At 44.0% G+C, this 18,616-nt stretch overlaps 1 protein-coding gene across 5 annotated transcripts in view; it reads left to right on the top strand.

Annotated features, from left to right (window-relative positions):
• IL1RL1 (interleukin 1 receptor like 1) overlaps nt 1–18,616 on the top strand; it is a 43,522-nt gene that overhangs the window by 8,677 nt on the left and 16,229 nt on the right. For 2 of the 5 annotated variants that reach the window (XM_074354417.1, XM_045519668.2), the window contains exons 1-2: nt 6,439–6,493; nt 18,236–18,340. The exons of 1 other annotated variant lie outside the window; for it this stretch is intronic. The gene's annotated coding sequence lies outside the window, so the exon portion shown is untranslated. Of the gene's footprint in view, nt 1–6,350; nt 6,494–18,235; nt 18,341–18,616 lie in introns of those variants that run through there. 2 more of the 5 variants (XM_045519670.2, XM_074354418.1) reach the window with 2 other exon arrangements.

Here is an 18,616-nt window from a genome sequence, read left to right as displayed (position 1 = left end):
GGCACGGCCATCCACTCTGATGCACAGCCTGGAAAGCTCACTGCTTCCCTTCCATCCATCCTCTCACCAAGTCCTGCTAACGTTTACCTCTTAGTTACTTTTCTCCACCTCTGCTACCACCACCTTCGTCCAAGCTACCCTCACCTATCACCATGTCTACTGAAATCGCTTATTGCAGGTTTTGCTAATTTAAACGTTGCCCCCAAGCTCTTTGAGATGCCACCTATTGGGAAATAGGGTCCATGTTCTGGGCCCTTGAATCTGCGTGCACTTGGGACAGCACTGTCTGATGGGGAGCCATTAAAGTAGCCCTGTGTGACCTCAGAGCTGGGGCATGAGAGGCACACAGCTTTACCTTGCTTGCTGGAGCTCTCGGGCTGGCGACCTGAGGAGATGACACCACCATGCTGTTAGGAAGCCAAGCCACACAATGCGGTCACATGTGGGCACTTGGGTCGGCAGACCTCGTCTTCGTGTCCTCTCCGCCGTGGCCACACAAGTGAGTGAGCAAGCCTTTTGGACGATTCCAGTCTCTGGCCATCAACTCACCTCCGGCTTTTGCCTTCCCAGTGAGAGCCTCAGACATTACAGAGCGGCGCATGGTAGAGCCGTGTGCACCGCTGCTCACTCCGCCATGCTTGCGTGTCCCTCCCCATGGCCTGAACACGGTCCAGAAGCACTGGCTCCATCAGCATAATCAAAAGGTCGTTCTAAGCTGATAAACTGGGAGGTAGATTGCTGTGCAGTAACTGTACCTGAAACGCTCATCTCCACATCCCACTCATCTCCACATATTTCTAATTTCTTCCTGACCCTGCTGGGCCCAAGTAACCTCCCTACTTAAAACTCTTCTGTTGGGTCCCGTGGCTCAAAATGCTTCACGTGACCTGAGGACCCCACCGTACGCCCTGTTTGCCAGCCCCGTGGCCCTGCTTTCAGCTCTCGTGTTGGCTTGCTCCTCCTGCCGTAGGGCTTTGCACCGCTTCCTTTGCTTGCAATGCTTTCCCCTCCTCTCTGCGCCCTGTTCGTGGCCGTTCCTCCTGCAGGTCACGCATCCATGATGCTTCCTCAGAAGGACCTCCCTTGACGGCCCAGCTCTAGGTCAAATTTCCTTGTCGTATGTTTCCATAGACCCCTGCACCTCTCAGCCTGACAGGCGTCACCGCCAGGGATGTTGGACTTTATTTTGAAGGCAATAGGAAGCCACTGAATGATTTTCAGCAAAGGAATTGAAATATTAATCTGGCGATAGGACATAAAATATACTGAAATGAGAAGACCGAGTACGTTGTACATTTTTTGAGGGGGTATATATTTGATTGGCATCTGTTTCCTGCAACACACTCCCCTGGGGCAGGGATGCGTCTGTGTCTGCTCTCGGTGGTATTCTTGCTGCTTTGCGTGGGTCTGTGGTCTGTAATTCAGGGAACACTCAGTGTTTACACTTCTGGATGAATCAACAAAGCCAGGGGTTATTTACAAGGCCGATGCTTTTAGCCATTGTCGCCCACTGCCTAGCTTTAGGTCATGGGGCAGACAGGGAAATTCATTACAGATCTGTTCCTGAGGAAATGACAGTCTTGCTGGGAAACAGGATGGGCACGTTAATCCGTCTGTTATGAGACAGACTCTCTGCTGAGTGCTTCACATAAACTATGCCAACTATGCCTCGGAGAGAGACACGCTCTTCTCATTTTACAGATCAGAAAATGAAAGCTCAGGCAGGGTTTGAAACAAAGACTCTGCTTCTAATAACTGGCCTGAAAACATGAGATTTTTCTTGGGAAAAAATATTTTGGTAAGAACAAAAGTGGGAAATAAAGAAGGACCAGGTTTTCAGGCCAAGGCCTTGTGAGTTTATTTGGTCAACAGCAATGATCTACTAACTGATTTTTAGCAAGAGATGGCTGTAATCAAAGCTGATCGTTCAGTAACATGACTAGCTCTTCCACCATAAATAATTGGAAAGGTGGACATTACCTGCAGGAAAATTTAATCCAGGCTTTGAACAGCAGGCACTGTGCACTTTGAAAGAAGGAAAACTGTTTAGGTAACTTCACATCACTGGGGCTTTTTGCTTGGAGGCGTGATCCGAGCTATGGTGCAGGGCAACCACTGAGCTTGAGGGAGAACCGTCCAGCTCCCATCGAATCCTTAGAAACTGTGGCCCCGGCCACCAGCTTGACTGAAGTCCTATGAGGGACCTCAAGCCGGAGCCACCCTGTGAAGCCACTCCCTGGTTCCTGACCCCCAGGAGTCATATGAAGAAATAAATCAGATTCTTGTTGTTTTAAAAGTTTAAAATCAATTACGGAAGTTGGTTTCAGGAGAACTGGACAGGACATTGAAGAAAAACAATTTTAAGTAGATGACTAAAGTGACTTCCTGAAAACACATGCGTGAGGTCTCTGTGAAGTTACCTTCTTTTTCCCTCCACAAGCCTCTTCCGTTCCTAAGTCTAAATTTTCTTGGAATGCTTCAAAATATCTGGACTTGATCTCAGAAGATAATCTGCCGTGAACATTTACAGGACTGGAGAATTTGAGCTAATGATGTCCATGTTTCAATTTTTACCAGCCCCAGAGGAACTTCCGGAGTTGTAGCTTTTAGAAGATGTGGGGCCGTGAAGGAAAAGGTTGCCATTTATTTAAACAGGAGGAAAGAGCAGGATGAGGACCTACAGCTGGGCCTTTCCACTTACGCTCCTTCAGTGTTAGTGGGCGGGGCTGAGACCGAGACCCCGGGGAAGGAAGGCCAGCACACAGGGGAGTGTGGAGCGCACAGCCCACACGTCACACACCCACTGTGTCAGAAGCCAAGGCGTCTGTGTGAGACTCCAGGGAGCACAGGCCACTGCGAGAAGGCATCATGTCAGGATGAGAACACTTGTGATCAAGGCAAGTCTGCCCAAGGTCATGGAGCCCCTGCCCGAGGTCCAGCCTGGGCCTCGCCCTCTGCTCCCCTGAACCCTTGCCTTTCCTACTGCAGTGTCTGCGCTCTGGGTAGCCTCATGTGGGCCATCCCACTGCCCACAGAGACGTGTCCCCAGGAGGCCTCTCAGATGGCATCAAAGGCAGCGTTTGTCATCAACCATTGCTTTCTATGATAAAACACATCAGATACGTGGACAAAGATCTGTTGAATGTACAGAACGAACATGTGAAAGGGAAGATGTTTTACCTGATTAGGCTAAGGAAGGAGTGCTTTTAAGAACTGTGGAACAATTTCTAACCTAGAAAGTTGCCTCTGATAGTGGAAACCCAAGAGATAAACCAGAAGCAGCTTTCTGATTGCAAAAGGCCTAGTAAGCAGGGCTAGAAGTTCAATTTTTGAATAAAAGTCATTTCATACCAGCGAGCACCCCTGCCTTCCACCTCCTTGCTGATAGAGTCACAAAGGAAGTAGTGATAGACATGTTATTGTCAACTAGTGATTATCTACTGCTGCATAACAAACGACTCTAAAATGTGGGAGCCTAAGCGATGGACATTTCTTATCTCATGCATTTTTTTGAGAGTCAGGAATCTGAGGATGCCTTAGCTGGGGGGTTCCACTTCAGGGTCTCCTGAGACAGAGTGACCCTGAGATCATGAGCCCCAGGAATTAGCAGACATCACAGGGGGGACTCTGGGTTGTTAAAGAGTTGCAGAATTGGTAGTGGGTCGGAACCAAGTGTTCTAAGTCTCCAAGATGCAAGGAAGATCAGCTAACTTTTCTTTTTTGGCAAGTCACTGAGACTTTTGACATTTAAAAGCTTTACTTTAGGTTTGGGTCCAGAGCTAAGATGTCCACTCCATGGGGACAGAACCCACATTCAAACACACAGATAAGATCTTAAACACATCAGGCATATCTGACTGTCCTTTATGATTGGATTACCACATTCTGTTGATTCTTATTTTGTGGCTAGCTTTATTCCACTGATAAATTTAAAAAGCTAAAACTCCAATCTGTTTTTAGAAACAATAAACAGTACGCATATGTAAACTAAAAACGTGACGTATATTGTATATATGTATTTACATGCAATGTATATGTGCAGTCAAACTGAGTAATTCTACCTAATTAAACTGAAAAAGGAGGAAAAAAAGATCTTACACACACGTGTGGGCGTACCACGTACACACACACACACACACACACACACACACAAACAGACACACACACACAGACACACACACACACACAGCAAACACATTTCTACTCTTCCAGCCAGTCTGGTCTTCTCATTTCAGATGAATAAGTCTGGCCAGCTTTAATCTCTCCTTTCATGTCACTGAATGGTGAGTTGCCACAGTCTGCTCCTCAGCAAAGAACTATTTCCTTCCATCTGTTCTGGGGTTTAGGAGAATCACCTCCAAGTCGTTTTTAGTGGGTATGGCTGGCACCATCAAAGATCTTCGGGACTGAGGAGAGAGCCCTAAAGAGGCAAGCTGTGGTCCCTCCTGGGCTCCTCCAGGCTCCCCCTGCTAGTTGGGTGCTTCAGCAGGAATCTCTGGTTTCTGCATTTTGCAGAGCCCTTGCAGAGAGAGGGGTTATTAAAGAGAAACTTCCTGAAGCCCCCCATGGCTGCCGAGGCCCCTCTATCTTCCATCAGATGTTCCTTTCTTTATTACAAAAACGGGTGGACCTTGACAGATGTTGGCCCCGCTGGACTTTATGAAATGTCTTGAACTGTTAATGGAAACATTGAAAACATTAGTCACCCTGATAACAGTCAGTTATCTAAGTGCCAACGCTGAGAAAATCTTTGAAAGACAGATTGCACGGCAGAATTGGCTCAGGTTTCTAACCACTGTCCTGCTGCCTTAATGCTCATATGATGATAAGGGATATCGAGAGATCTGGATGTAGAGCAAAAACATAACTCAGCCACACCAGGAACTCCTGGGCTGGTGCTGAGCAGTGCAGAGAGGCAGGGCTCTCTGTTCCACTCTGTTCCAAAATTCCACTCTTGAAAAAAGGGTATACACTATAATTTCTCCATAACCTGCTCTGATTTTTAAAAATATTCAGATTGTTGCAAATGTCTAATTTCCACTCAAAAATTTCAAATTTGGAAAAATGCTACATTCATATCTGCCCCCTCCAATTTTTTGTAAAGCGTATGTCCTTTGAGATCAGTAGTGGGTCTCAGACATCTGTCCCGGAGTCCCATCTAATGTGGACACATCAACAGAACTGCTTGGTTTATTGTTTAAGTGTATTTTCTCCTGTTCTCCAGCCAGGGGGAAGAAATGATAGCTGACCCCGTGTAAAAGTATGCTCTGTGTAAAGATTGTGTAATAGATAACTGGGTTTTGCTGCAGAATTTCATCTTGTCTGTAAGGCAAACTTAGGTAAGAAGAAAAGATGGATTTGGCTCCCTTGGTGAGACTGGAATCTGGAAGCAACTATGAAAGAAAATACATTTTGAAGTTTTTTTTTTTAAAGTGAAGTTTTACAGCGGGTTGAGGATATGATAGGGCAGAGAGGTACCAGTGCTCATTACTGTGGTTGAGCCCCCGTACCGATTGTTCATTTACCATTGATAACAGTGCCCTTTGCACAACAGATTTGGAGAGGTTATGAAATATGCCCAAAGCCGCACTGTTAGGAAGAGGAAAACTTTGTATTGAAAGCTCCTGCTCTTCCTACTGTTACCAGAGAGTCCTTTGGCAGATGGTACATTTCGATCATTTGAAAGTCACCAACATTTTGTAAAAGAAAATCACATGATGATTAAAGTTGCTTTATTCAGAATTCTAATAGTTGCAACGTGTGTCCACAGACCTGTATTGCAAATGCCCAAGACTGGCCAGCTGGACACGTGGGAAGAGGCCAGTTATGGATGCTTTGGATTCTGGCTTTACCTTGAACAGGCTGTTGCCTCAAGTAAGGTAGTTAGTCAACCTCTCTGAGCCCCTGGTAAGCCTCTAAGGAGTGCAGGGGACAGCATGTCCAAAAAAATCCTTGCACACAGAGCCTGGCATTCACTTACCGGCAGCACCCAGAACGCATCAGAGTTTTCCAAACATTGACATCGGGACATCAACAGTAAAACTTGCTGTCAGAAATGTGCGCTGTTGTTCTCAGAGCTGCAGCTTTTGCAAAGTTGCAGCCATCAACTCACTATAAGGGCACTGAGTGACCCGTCACCTAGATGGAGTCGGGGAAGTTTTGCTGAGACTATCACCCACGGGGGAGATAAAATCGAGTTGAGAAAATGCGACCGTCTATGGAGAGAATGTTACAATTGGAAGCAGCTTCATCAGAGGTCTTTCAAGTAGGCGATGTGGTGAAAACCGAAGTTGGTATTTAACAGTGCACTTCATCGGTTTCAGCTTATCAGTGACTGGTTCCTGTGTCTGAACTGATAAGGAAAATGGGAGGTTTTTAAAGAAAGGTGCCTACTGCATTTAGCATAGAGTTATTAGAGAAGCTGTTTTTTGGGGTTAATAATCTTGGTTGGTAGAAAGTTGAGGAAGAAAGCTCTCAGTCAGCCTCACTGATGGTAAGTGCCTTTCTTTGTGTGTGTGTGTGTGTGTTGGGGGGGTGTTGAAAAATGTTTTATCTCAAAGCGAATGGAATATTAAAACAAAAATTTAGGTTAAAAATAATCATTGCTCTCAATTTTCTGTCTATGAAAAAGGCAGTATTACCAATGGGAAAGTCAAATTACAGACTGATAAAGTCTGTTGAAGTTTTGTTTGCATAACATGGAACTTTGACCTCTTGTATTGGAAAACAAATGGCGGAGGGTGTGGTGGGTTTGGAGGGTCCTTGTACAGTGCACGGTACATACAAAGTGCTCATATGCCAGCATTATTCTTGCTGGAATCCACCAAAACCCAGAGGTAGAATCTACTCAGATGATGGAAGCGGGAAAAGAGCTCAGGAAGTAGGGAGATGCTGAGTGAACGGGGCGAGGGAGACGGATGAGGTGCAGGGAAGAGGGGTCGGGCCCTCCAGGAGAAGGAAACCCAGGCTGGAAACGTGATGGGGATGAGGAGGTGGGCTGTGGGGGCCAGTCTGGTTTAGGGGAGGAAGGGAGTGAAGAACTAAGCTCACATGTGGCATTGGTGCCTCTGGTTAGTGGCTCCGTCCGTTTCCTTCCTCTCTCAAGGCTGCCCTGCAAAGTGTGAAGACTCAGGAGAGACAGAGCTGGTCCCCAAGGCCCTGCCTGCCGAGTGTCTGGGGCAGAGAAGTGGGAGTTGTGTTTCCTCCGGATGTAGCAGTTCTTGCACCTCCTTGATGCGCGACTCTAGGACACGCATCTAAGCTCTTGAGTTCTTGTATTCCTTGTAAAACCAGCATATCAGGACTAATGCCAAGTTCAGAGGGTGGTTTCAAAAGGTGACGTGGACATAAAGTGACAGCTCAGGACCTGTCTGACAGCAAACACTTAACGATGTCAGTCTTCATCACTGTCACTCATTTTCCCCTTTCCTGCTCTGGGGACGCCCATCTCTGTGCCCTACTGCCCGCCTGCCGTGGTTGCTGGTTTGAATGACAGAATCCCCAGCAGGACATCGGGTTCTCTCTGTTCTTGAACAGACCGTTTAGATGAAGAAATTGGTCCCAATGTGTTTTCTTAACTAGATGCCTCTGTGTCTGGAGATGTGGACCAACAGCTCAAACAGATCTGGGGTGTCTTTGGTTTTTAGATTCCTGCTTTTTCCAGAAGAACTCTTCGTCTATGTCCTTCAGTATTTGTCCTGTGATTATCAGGGTCTATATTTCTGTGCTCGGCCCTCCACATTTCCCAGTTTTCTGTGAGTGCAGAGATAGAAAACTGCAAAGGGGAAGGTCTTCAAAGTTTTGGGTGACATTGATATGCAAGGGGAAGGGCACCCTAGTGGCAGGAACACGATGCAGGGCAGTGTGGTGCTGGAACCGTGTGAGTGTGCACCTGTGTGCATGTGTGTGCCTGTCCTAGGGTCCCAGTTCAGGGTGGAGGGAAGGGCCCCTCTGGTCTGGAACAAAACATAACAGCAACCAAATCCAGTTCTCAGAAAGAGGAAGGAAAAGGGTTAGGCGGGTTGTCTGCATTCTAAACAGGCACTTAAAATTTTTAAAAATTCTGTCTGGTAAAAACCCTTACCATGAGCTCTACCATTTTAACAAATATTTACATGTACAATCCGGTAATTTTCACTGCCTGCACAATATTGTACCGTCGATCTCTAGAAATTATTCATCTTACGTAACTGAAACTATGTGTGGGTGTCCATCCTCTCTCCATTTCCTCCTCTCCAGGCCCCTGGAAACCACCATTCCACTCTTTGGTTTTGTGTATTTGTTTTAATATTTGATGCAAGTGGAATCGGGCAGTATTTGTCCTTCTCTGCCTGGCTTACTTCACTTAACACAGTGCCCCCCAGGCTCAGTCTGAATACCCTTCCGTCGTATACACGTATCAAGTAAGTGTGTAACTAACACTTTCTTTATCCACGCGTCTCTCGATGGACATTTAGGTTGTTTCCATGTCTTGGCTGTTGTCAGTAGTGCTGTAAGGAACACGAGAGCGCAGGTATCTCTTGGAGATTCTGATTTCAATTTTTTTGGATAAATACCCTGACGTGGGCGTGCTGGATCCCCTGGTATTTCTATCTTCAGCTTTTCCAGGAATCTTAATGTTTTCCATAGCAACTGTATCACTGTGCGTTCCCACCAACTGCACAAGGGTTCCAATTTCTCCACATCCTTGCCAACCCTTGTTATCTCGTGTTTCTTTGGTAATAGCTCTCCTGACAGGGCTGAGGTGGTATCTCACTGTGGTTTTGATTTGCATTTCCCTGATGATTAGGGAAGCCGAGCATCTTTTTATGCACCTGTTGTCCATCTGTATGTCTTCTTTGGAGAAATGTCTATTCAAGTCCTCTGACCATTTAAACATTGGGTTATTATTATCATTATTATTTGCTATTGAGTTGTATTGGTTCCTTATGTATCTTGGAAATCAATCCTTCATCAGATATATGACTCTGCCTTCCAATCCTTCATCAGATATATGACTCTGCCTTTTCACTCTGTTGACTGTTTCCACTGCTTCACGAGATCTTTTTAGTTTGATGTAGTCCCCCTGTCTATTTTTCTTTTGCTTTTTTATCTATTTTTCTATGCTTTTGGCTGCACGTCCATGAAATCATTGCCAAGACCAGTGTCACAAAGCTTTTACCCTATGTTTTCTTTTAGGAGCATTCCTAAGAACTGCGATCAAATACAGGGGAGAGCGGGGAAATGAGGTGACAAACAGTACTTGGCAAGGAGTGAGGAGGCGCTGGCTTGTCTGGGGCACGGTCTCCTTAGCACGCTTGTAATAACATAGCAGCAGCACCAACAATAACTATTTACTGAGAGTCTGCTGTATACCAGACCATGAGACAAGTGTTTGCTATGCACCATATCCTGTGGTTCCTGTGATCATTCTGTGAATTAGTGACAAAACTCAGACCTGGCTGACTCAAATCCTGTGCATTCAACTCCCATGTCATGTAATGCTGGTGAGAGCTTGGGCTCACTATGCAAGACTGAAAATGAGCATGAGAACAGTTGGGTGATGGAACCCCAGGTCCAAAGGGACAGGGCCCTGATGGAAAAGTACAAAATAAAGATGGTGTCCCCTTTCTTTGACAGTGTAATTGAGATTTAGACAAGAGCTATGACTTATTCCCAAGGTGGATGGATAACTTTGAATGTCAGCGACCGCAGACCCTATCCAAGACCACTTATGTCTTTTGACAACTTCTTCAAACATGGTTTAAGTGTGAACGTTAGGTGTCTGTTTCAGCCCACTCTTAGCTGGGGATTGAGACATCCTTACCCCTTCCTCTCAGAAGCCTTGTAGTCAAAGGGGCTTAGGGATCTACCTCTGCCCACTGGCGCCTCCACCCTCTTTGCTCCCCTGCACCCAACTAAAGCTCTGAGCGGGATGACTTGTCCCCGAGGAATGGGGTACATCTGATGTCACTCTCCCCACTCCTCACTCTCCCTGCCCACCTCCAGGACGATTGGTGCTGACTGAGCATTTTCTAAAAGTCCTCTTCACTCCGGCGTCTTGGGGGATCAGAACCTATCAGCTGCTTTCTGCTGGAAGGTTGGCTGAAAGAACTCCATACTGTGCACTGGTATTCGAATGTCCTTCAGTTCACCAACAGCAGTAACCTCAAACTCTAAAGAAAACCTTGACTCCCGTGTTCAGGAGGGGCACATTTCCCTGGGTTTCACTACTCGGTAGGAATGGTGAGCGCAGGTCCCCTGATAGATTCTGGGTTGGAATGTTCAAAATTCCTTTATCTTCATTTCAAAAAAAATATTTTTTGAGCATTGGGAGAAAGAATTTTTCCTCCAACAAGTCTCTGTTAGATCACTGCTGACAAAAACACCAATTTTTAAAAGGTACAGAGAAATGACTCAGAATAGGAATTCCTAAGAAACGAGCCTGATGCAAAGTGATTAAGCTTTTCAAAATGTGATCTACATTAAGCTTTATGAAACTAAGATATTTTAAATCATGCAACCAAACAAATAACCTCCGAATGGATTTGGCTCCTGCTGTCATAAGGGAGTATTTTGAGCAACTTAGAGGTTTAATTCAAGCATGGCTCCTGTGGGTTTGCTTTTCTGTTTCTCTGCCCTACAGTATATGTTTGTTGCCGCTTTAATTCTTTCTTTCTTTCAGTCTGTCAGTGATGGTTTGTGCCTCCAGCCTCTGGGTCAAATCCAGGAAAAATTTCTCCCACTTTCTATTTCTATTTTGACCTTTATAATAAAAGCATCCTTAAACTTGACATTCTTATAAAGAAAAAGATTCAATTCAGTAAAAAAAAAAATTACAAATTCATCCTCATGCTTATTCAACAAGAGACCATTCATTCATTTGTTCGTTCAGAAGGTATTTATTGAGGACCTGCCCTGGGGATACATCAGTGAACAGAACAGAAAGTCTGTGTGTGGTGAATAATAATTATGTAGTACATTAGAAGGTTATAAAAGCCATAGAAAAATAGAGCGAGGAGGTTGGGAATATAGGGCTGGTTGAGGTAAAAGGTAGATTCATTAAGGGGAAGGTGAGGGAGCTAGTCACACAGCAGCCTGGAGGAAGAGAATCTCAGATAGAGTAAGTAGCTCTGAGGTGAGGGCAAGCTTGGGGTGTTCAGGGAAGAAAGAAGAGAAGAGTGTGGAATGAAGGTGGGGGCACAGAAGGATGTGAATCAGAGAGGTGTGAGGGCTAGCAGACCACAGAGGGGGAATGACTAAAAGGATCATGCTGGTTTCTGCTTTGAAAACAGATCCTAAGAGGGCAAGGGAAGGCCCAAAGAGATGAATTTGGAAGTTTCTCAATAATCCAGGCAAAAGATGATGGTGGCCTGGACCACCAGTGAGGGCCATAAGCAGTGGTCACAGACTTGGCAAGTAGATTTAATGCGACTTTGCTGAAGGATTGAATGAGGGGTGTCAGTGAAAGAGGTTTAAGGAAACCGCCATGGATTTTGATCTGCGCAGCCGTGAAGATGGAGTTGCCATCCGCCGTGATGAGCGCTGTTGGAAGAGCAGGCTTTGGTATGAAGAGTAGAAATTGATCTTGACGGGTTAATTCTGACATGTCTAGGACACAGACAAGTGGAGACGTCACGTCGGCAGGAGCATGTCTGAGTCCAGAGTGCAGCGGGGAGAGTCTGGATGGCAGCTTTAACTTTGAGAGTGTCATCAGCCGTATAGAAGATGTGTACACCCTGGAGACTGGACCACATCACATGGGGTATGAGTGTGGACAGAGAAGAAAAGACGTTTGAGCTCTGAATCATGCAGTGGTGGGAAGAAGAGATGTGAGGAGAAGCCAGTGGCGTCCTGAAGAAAGATGAGGGAGGAAGTGTTCCACTGTGACAGACACTTCTCAGGGCTCAAGGAAAGGTGGAGACTGAGGACGGACACTGGCTTTAGCAATTATGTGGACGTAACTGGTGACATTGACAAAAGCATGGTGCCATTACAATCCTGACTAGTTATTAGAGTTTTATGGTTTCAGATCTTACATTTAAGTCTTTAACCCATTTGGATTTTATTTCTGTTTGTGGTCTAAGAAAGTGATTCAGTTTCATTCTTTGGCACGGAGCTGTCCAGTTTTCCCAACACCATTTATTGAAAGTACTGTCATCCCCACTGTATATTCTTGCCTGCCTTCTGTTAGATTGATTTGTTTTATCATTATATAAATCCTTTTTTTCTGTCTCTTGTCACAGTCTTTGTTCTATAGTCTATTTTGTCTGATATAAGCATTGTAGGGTCCACTTTGGTCTCTCATGCTCCTTTACGGTTAATCGAAGGCTCTCATCTCCTCGTCCCAGACAATCACTCATTAGCTTTACGGTTTTAGAACATTATGTAAATGAGATCATATAGTGTGCACCCTTTCACACCTAGCTTCTTTCACGCAGCATAATGTTTCTGAAATTCATTCGAATTGCACAGATCAGTAGTTCCTTCTTTTTAATTTCTGAGTAGCATTCCATCATATGAGTATAAAAGTTTATCCATGTACGTGGCGATGGTCGTCCAGAGTCTATGAGACTGATGTGAGTCTCTTTGTAGGCACACATTTTTTTTTTTTTTAATTTCATTTGGTTAAATCTTTCGGGGAAAAATTCCTGGGTCACATGATATTTCTTAGAAACTGCCAAGCCACTTTCCAAAGTCATTTACCATTTTACGTGCTGATCAGTAATGTGCTGGGGTCTCTTTGCACCACATTCTCACCAGCACTTGGTGTTGTCAGTCATTGTAATACTACACACGATGCTGGGTCTCCCTGTGATCTTAGTCACTTTTAAGTGATTTCTCTAATAAGTTACCTTGGAACATCTTTTTTTTTTTTTTTTTTTTTTTTGTATTTGTTCAACATTGATACATTTTCTCTTGTGAAATATCAGTTTAACTCTCTTCCTCATTTTTTAACAGGGCTATTTTGTCTTCTTTATACTGACTTGTAAAACTTATTTCTGAACTAGACACAAGTCCTTCATCAGATGTCTAAGCTGTGAGTTTTGGGTCTGAGACTTTGGTTTGACTTATTCCAATTGTAACGATGCCTTTGATATAACGGTTCTTAATTTTGATGAAGTTCAAGTTATTTCTTTTTCTTTCATGATTGATGATTTTTGTATTCTAGTCTAAAAAATATTTGTCCTACTCCAAGTTATTAAGGTTTTTCACTATGTAACTTTCTACATATATGATCCATTTTGATTTTATTTTTGTGTATCATGTGCGATAAAGATTTATTCCAGATAGATGGCCAATTTTTCCATCATCATTTGTTGAAAACACTGTGCTTTCCCCAGAGACTTATACTGATGCTTTTATGAAAAATCAACTTGCCTTACATGTGTGAGTCTATTTCTAGACTCCTTTGATCTTTTGCTCTATATATCTATCTTTATGCCAGCACCACACTGTTTCCATCATTGTGGCTTTATATTAAATCTTATAATCAAGTTGTATTAATTCTCCAGTTCTGTACTTATTTTTTAAAATAATATTTTGGCTCTTTTAAGTAATTTAAATTTCCATGTGAATCTTAGAATTCTCACAGATTTACAGATGATGATTCTAATGCCGGGGAAAATAAAGGCCACGCTGACCCCACGACAAAGGAAAGTGTCCATGAGATAAAGGCTGGCAAATGCTGAGCACAGCAACAGATGCTCTGGAATTAGCAGGGGGTAGATTATATGGTGGGCATAAGCTATTAGTCTCAGAGGGATCGTGGTTATAATTTAGTCGCTTCACATGGGCAAACAGTTAAGCTAGCTGGCTGGTTTCCCTGTGGCCAGCACCCTCACTCCCTCCTTCTGTCTGTCCTCAGACAGCGGTGCCCCTCCTGGCTTACTCAGCTGCTCACTCCTTTCTCACCCCTGGAGTTTCCACAGGGCCTTCCAAGGTGACTTCGTCCCCATCACACCATGAGGCTGGACAGGGAGGACAGGGTTTCAGGGGAGAGCTATAAAAGCATGGCAGAAAGTGTGCTCTCCTGTTCAGATTCATACATAAAACCTTTATTTTTCAGACTGAAAACTCCACCCCATAGTTGGTTGTGCTGGCTCATTCAATGAACACTTTTGGGCCCCTGCTTTGTACTGGGTGCCGTTCCAAGGATGTGAGCTAGTGATCAATGGACACAACTGACAGAAACATCTTTCCTTCTGGAGCTCGTATTCTAGCGGGGGAAACAGAACAGAAACAGTAAACACGGTGTGTAAGTAGAGTCTTAGGAGATGATGCGCGCCCTAGAGAAGGACCAGAGCAGGGCAAGGAGATGGGGAAAGAGGGAAAGATGGGCAATTCAAAATCAGCCAATCAGATACTAAACAAACGCTTGGGCACCAATGTCCATAATGGCATATTCACAATAGTCAAAGGCAGAGGCAACCCACATGCTCATGAATGAATGAATGGATAAACAAATTGTGGTATATTCAGACAGTAGAATATTACTCAGCCATTAAAAAGAATGAAGTGCTGATATATGCTTCAGCATAAGTGGACCTTGACTACATTATGCGAAATGAGCCAGGTACAAAGGGCACTTATTGTTTGATTGTATTTATATGAACTATTCAAAATAGGCAAGTCCATAGAGACAGAAGACAGGTGGATGGTTGCTAGGGACTAGGGGGAGGAGGGATGGGGTAGGTGACTACTGATGGCACAGGGTTTTAATTTGATGAAAATGTTTTAGGTCTAGATAGATTGTTGGTTTCACAACATTGTCAATGTATTGAATGCCACTGAATTGTCACTTTAAAATGATTAATTTTATGTGATGTGATGTGATTTAACCTCAATAAAAAAGTTCAGGAGCCAAAAAAAAAAAAAAAACATAGAGAAGAAAAGAAACTTGAGTAGTCAGGCTAAGCATTATTGAGAAGGTACCATAGGAGCACGGGCTTTGAGGAGGTGAGAAAGTCAGCCTTGTGCATCACTGGAAGGAGCCATCTAGACAGAAGGAAGGGCTAGTGCAGGGCAGGAACTGTCCTGGTACGTTCAAGGAGGGCACAGGATTGGAAAGGAGATGCCAGGTGGCCTCAGGTTGTGCGGACACCATAGTGGAGGTAAGGGTGTTGGCTTTTCCTCTGGAGGAAGTGGAAAGACATTGGAGGTATGTACGATTCAACTTAGGTTTTAACAGGCTCTCTGGAGCCTCTGTATTAAGGATAGTCTGCAGAAGGGCACGAGTGGAAGCGGGGACAACCATTAGAAGCTATTTTTAAAATCCAGGTGAGAGATGATGGTGGCTTGTTCAAGGGAGGTGGCGGTGGAGGTGGGAGGGAGTCCTCGCAGGTAGGATGTTCTTTCAAGGTGGAACCAATAGGATGTCCTGGTGGACTGCATGCCAGATGTGTGAGGAGGAGAAGAGTCAATCACATATGGAGAGTTTTAGCTTGGGTAACCGGGAGGATGGAGTGACCGTCATTGAGACAAGGGAGACTTAAAGGGGCAGGGAGGGGGGAGGGATGGAGGAGCTCAGCAGTCTAGTCCTGGATATAGATAGTCTTTGTTATTTCCAGTTTGTCCTTGAATATGTACCAATTGCTTTGAGTTTTTGAAGGGGAGAGTTGGGTGAGGCCAAAGGAAGGATGGAGGGAAGGAAAGGAGCACTGAGTGCTTGTTCTTGTGAGAATTACTGAGTGAGAACCTGACCCACTTTAAGTCACATAAATTTAACAGGACAAATATTTCCTGCTTTTCACATGGTTACTGTAAGACCAGGTCACCACTGGCCAGCCCTGCAATGTTAAGACATTCTATCTCAATTTAGCTATGACACCAGCCAAGAAGATGAATAAACCTCACAGGATATTTTCTAAGTTACAAAATATTTGGATGCTATGGTCCAAATGCAAGCCCCTAGATGTGACTCAGGCAAATAAAAGATAAAAGTTTTTGTGTTTTGTTTCTTAGTAGAAATTTCAGAGAATTAGATTATAAATAAGGATATGCAAGATTTCAAAAGTGTCACCCAAAAAACAGAAAAAAATGTATGGCCAAATTAGGTTAGATTAATTTTGAAAATGAAGAGAGCTTCTGCAGAAGCAGCCAGCAGGCACCGGAAGATTTCTGCTTAACTTGGCAGAATCCGTGGCCGCTCAGAATCTTTGTTTCAGGTATTTATTAAAAGCCTTGCCTTTCGCATATTGTCTTGCTAAGTTACTATCAACTTCTAGAGTTTGATGTTGGATGGTGTCGGCATGGTTAGAAGCCAGAAGGGTTTAGTTCTTGACAAAGAAGAGGCTTAAAGGAAATTAGAGTTGCTTATTCTGTTTTACCAGTCACAACCATAAGAAGGAAAGCTTCACTGCTCTAATCTCTCTCTCTTTTTTAGCTGATATTAGAAAAAAATAAAAGAAAGCCTTGGCTTTGAGGTTCAACAAGCCTGGTTTCAACCCCAGCCACAACTGGGTGAACTTGGTCGAATTATTTAACCAGTCTCATCCTTGGGTTTTTATTTTAATCTGTAAACTTTGAAGGATGCTGATGATAAGTCCCATGCAGTGTTGTATTTTGAATGAAGGGGCCTAATTGTTGAATGATTGACTGAGTTATTTTATAATAATATCTTTTATTTATCATAATAGCTAGACTTCATTAGATGTTTCTGCAAGATTTCACGATGATGATATTAAAACTCTAACTGAAACCTTATTTAAAACTAAGAAACCAAGGTAGCTGTGGCCTCGTCTAAATGAATAAATGCCCAAATTTAGTAAAAATTTTTAAAAGATGTTTTAGGATACAAAGTATAAGTTTGTACTCAAGTATAAGAATGTTCAGGTTGTATTATTTCATTTATCACAATGTTCTCTCGAGCTGACAGTGTCTGGGCACTGTACCAAGCTTGCCTGCTCCTGATTCTGTGGTCTCAGTGTCAAAACTCATGATCTTGATAATAAAAAGTTGACAACTAAATCAAGAATGGCAATGAACAGATCTAATCTCTCGAATGCACACCAGATGTCTCGTGGTAAATCTCCCAGCAGTGACAAGACTTTGCACCTCTTCCTCTGAGAGCACGTGACTGATGTCCGTGCAGACGGGGGTGGCTGCTCAGGCGCGTTGCCAGTCACAGTGCTGGGGGGAGGGTGAGTGTAGTCAACTGACTCCAAAAACCTTCTAGAACTTTGGCAGCAATCTCCTTTCTCAACCTTTCTCACCTGGTGGTGGTACGATTTAGTGATTAGTAATCTAACCTTTGGAGCCAACCTGCTTGGGTTCAAATTCTGGCTTCGCCTCTTAGCAGAATGTGACCGGACATATTGCTTGTCCTCTCAGTGCCTCAGCATCCTTGTCTGTAAAAGGGTGACCGTAAGAAGAGGCCTGCCTCCTTGGGTGTTTGTGAGCACGAAGGAGTTAATACGTGGAAGTCATTTAGCACTCTGTCTGGCATAGAGTGAGTTCCAGAGAAGGCTTAGCTTTTATTAGTATATCATTGTGCTGGTCTGGAATTAGTTCCTGAATCCTTCTGGGATGTGGTGAGTTTTAAAAGTGAGTTCAGTTTACTCATGCCTGAGTCATCCCAGCAATGCATAGCTGAAAGCAGATTTTTGCGGTGAACGTTTGTTTTACATGGACCCTGAGAGTTGAGAGTCCTGGTTTTCCTTGTCAATTCCCTTCAGGCAGCCTTCTTCCTCGAAGCCTCCCTCTATTTCTCTGAATTCCTTAGGAAAACTTCCTTTCTCCATCCAAACCTGCGAGCCCTGTAGGGACTTGCATCCGAGGAGTTGGAATCTGTTTTTGGATGAGACTGTGTCACATTCTGTACCTGAAACAGAACATTTGTGAGATCCTATGAAGTCCTGTTTGCTCCCACTTTGCCTTGGAAGCTCTCTGACAGCCTCCCTAACCCATGGCTGCCTAGCGAAGTGCCAAGGAGTATCTGGAAGGGCAGCATCAAGTTCCCAAGACTGCAAGATCGTTTAGAACTCAAAGTGCAGTAATATCGGGGTGATAAACAGCTAGCATTAGTCAGCTTGAGAAACTGATGCTAAAACGGGTGGAGATGATTTGAATACTTCTAAAGAATTATTCAATGTACTTTCATGTTTTAAATATTTATGAGCCAGAGTCAAGGGTTCTTGGTACATGATACATCAGCGTTTTTGAACAAGTCATGAATTTTGGCTAAAAACCAAATTTCGGGGTGGGTGGAGCGGCGAGTTGAAGGATGTCTTTGCGTGTCACCCCTTTGAAATAAAAGAGAGAGTGCGTGCACGTGAGGAGTCTGCAGGGAAGGAGCCACGAGAGCCGGACACTTCACAGCTCAGTCTTGACGTGGAGTTCGTTCCCTCTGCCCTTCATTTGGGTAAGCATCAGTTACTTATCTCAAATTTGTAGTAAAAACTTTTCCACACAAGGAATAAAAAAAGTGTCAACGATTCATGCTTAGAGGACACATGCTTTTCTGAAATATATTAAGGGTTGTTGTATTCATTCAGTATTTGTCAGTTTCTACATTGGTTTCATCCCTCCCTGGAATTTTTTAAGAAAAAAATGATATAGTTAAGTTATTCTTCTGCTGAGAGGGGGAAAAAAGGTATGCAATTATTTTTCACAGACTTTCGACTCTTCTTAGAAAGAC

This window comes from Camelus bactrianus, chromosome 28 (genome assembly GCF_048773025.1).
Source record: "Camelus bactrianus isolate YW-2024 breed Bactrian camel chromosome 28, ASM4877302v1, whole genome shotgun sequence".
Taxonomy (NCBI): domain Eukaryota; kingdom Metazoa; phylum Chordata; class Mammalia; order Artiodactyla; family Camelidae; genus Camelus; species Camelus bactrianus.
Note: the sequence above shows the minus strand (reverse complement) of the source record. Positions and strands in the feature narration are given on the sequence as shown.